The 2,628-nt window shown below is 46.5% G+C and overlaps 1 pseudogene; it reads right to left on the reverse strand.

The window, feature by feature from the left end:
• Positions 1-507: 507 nt before the first annotated feature.
• LOC107743356 (uncharacterized) lies at positions 508-2,537 on the reverse strand (annotated as a pseudogene).
• Between the last annotated feature and the right edge of the window lie 91 nt (positions 2,538-2,628).

Consider the following 2,628-nt stretch of genomic DNA (forward strand, 5'->3'; position numbering starts at 1 on the left):
TATAAATACGCTGATTCAGTAAAATCAGATGATTTCCTGTTCAAAAGAATGTGACCGAATATTAGGGAATACTAATATCGTGGTGGATTGGCTTTGTTTATTTATGATGTCATGAGCAATCCAGTCATGTATATAAATCAGTCTGAGTGCACATATAACAAGGTATTTACATACCACAGACTCATCAGGAGATGCTGATGCACCTGGCGTGGAGGAGGCAGCAGGCTGGGCAGAGGGGGCATCAGCCAAGGTGGAGGAGGCAGCAGGCTGGGCAGAGGGGGCATCAGCCAAGGTGGAGGAGGCAGCAGGCTGGGCAGAGGGGGCATCAGGCTGGGTGGAGGAGGCAGCAGGCTGGGCAGAGGGGGCATCAGGCTGGGTGGAGGAGGCAGCAGGCTGGGCAGAGGGGGCAGCAGGCTGGGTGGAGGAGGCAGCAGGCTGGGCAGAGGGGGCAGCAGGCTGGGTGGAGGAGAGAGACTCAGAGGAGGGCAGAAAATGGGAGGAGACAGAGAAGCTTGGGTCATCGGTAAGACTTGACAGTAATGTCATGGTCTTCCCCGAAGCCCTCGTCTTCTTCATCCTCGCCTTCATCCACATCCTCCAGCATGTTCTCTGTCTCTTCTGAGTCGGGGTCCACTACCAGGGGCTGTCCAGTTTGACTCAGGAGGTAGTCAACACCAAGCAGCTCTCCTATGAAAAAAAATTAAAATAAAAGAACACGCACACATACAGGACCAGTCAAAAATTTGGACACATTACTATTTTTAATGTTTTTGAAAGAAGTCTCTTATGCTCATCAATCCTGCATTTATTTGATTAAAAAATACAGAAAACAACAGTAATATTGTGAAATGTTAGTACAGTTTAAAATAACTGGTTTCTATTTTAATATACCTTAAAATTGAATTTATTTCTGTGATTAAAGCTGAATTTTCAGCATCATTACTCCAGTCCTCAGTGTCACATGATCCTTCAGAAATAATTCTAATTTGCTGATTTATTACCAATGTTGGAAACAGTTGTGCTGCTTAATGTCTGTTTTTATATAATATATGATACTTTTTTCAGGATTCATTGATGAATAAAAAGTTAAATAAAGAACAGCATTAGAAATCAAATAGAAAATTACAGTTTTTTTCTGTCTTTTTGATTAAATGAATGCAGGCTTAATAAGCCTTTCAAAACCATTAAATAGTCATGTGTCTAAACTTTGACTAATACTGTACACACATGACTAATTCTATTTCAAACATTCCATACAGATAGAATGCAACTTTAATCAGACTTCCATGGTTGGGTTTGTTGATGAGAATAATAAAAGAAAAGACTCTTTTTCAAAGAGATAATTGAAAACCCACAAACCAAAAGTATTATGTAACCAGATAAGGGGATGACAAACCAGTGTATTCAGCAGGTGGCCTGAAAGTTGGCACAAAAGGCCGACCAAACACCTTCAGGCTGTTGGTGTTGACGCAGTGGGCCATATCACCGGAGTAGGTGAGAAGGGACGCTGGTTCGCTGGTCACTGATGCAGCCGCCCGATCCTGATTCCACCTATTCAAGCCTTCTAGCAGGTACAGCTGAAAATTCAGTGCATTTGCACTGGTTCCTAGAAGAATAAAAAATATACCAATAAAAATGACAAGCCTTTCAATATGAATAACAGAAATTGAAATTATTTAAAACATCATACATGTGAGACACCAACCTGGAATGAACCTGTTTAAGTGGCAGTGGAAAGACTCCAGGGATGTGGACCCTCTGGCACAGCGATACCTGGTCAGGGTGACCCCTGCCTTTGTGGTGGTGCCTACCTCAGTGTAGAGAGGCACACCCGGCACGTCCTGGATGCACCTGACATGGCGTTTCTGCACACGTCAGATGTGCTCCATGCGCACCTCATCCAGCAGTGGCACACCCATAAGGTCCCTCCCATTTGCCCCCCCCAGCTCCTGCAGCAGCCTCTCAATGAGGCGGATGGTGGCCTCCTCACCTCGTGTCCTCCTGCTGCAGTAAAGGCTCAGCTCCTTTTTACTGATGCTCCTGTCCACCAGGATGTCAGTAAGAGCTGGCACACCCTCCTGCATCAGCTGTTTCCTCTTTGCCTGCCGCAACAGGCTGAGGTCTCCAGCATCCCACTCAAAGATGCAGGCAGACAGGCATCCCATGAAGGTGGGGTAGAGGGGATGGGCATCGGTGGTGCAGCCCACGGCCATCCTCCTCATAAAGTGCCAGATGTCCAGCCGTATGTGAAGGTCTGGCCACTCGCCGAACCTGGTCTGCAGCTTGCTCGTTGCTCCCGTTGCTCCCTAGCAGCCACAGTCCACATAAAGCAGCACTGGGGGTGGAATGGCAGCCTGGCGGTACCGCTGGTACCGCTCGGTCACCATCCTGTCCAGTCCCGGCCCCTCTTGCACTGACAGCACACTGGTCACTATCTGGCCAACCTCATTTCCAATGGAGGTTAACCAGAGTGCTGTCCCCCGTCCATGGCCAGCCAGCTTCTTTGTGATCTGGAATTTACAAATGTAACAAGACATTTGTGATGTAACGTTACCAATAACAATAATATTAATGTCTATCTGACGGTATTTATGAACATTACAGAACGTAACAGAGTCAAATTATTTT

Source organism: Sinocyclocheilus rhinocerous, unplaced genomic scaffold (genome assembly GCF_001515625.1).
Source record: "Sinocyclocheilus rhinocerous isolate Xijiao unplaced genomic scaffold, SAMN03320098_v1.1 scaffold136, whole genome shotgun sequence".
NCBI classification, from domain to species: Eukaryota; Metazoa; Chordata; class Actinopteri; order Cypriniformes; family Cyprinidae; genus Sinocyclocheilus; species Sinocyclocheilus rhinocerous.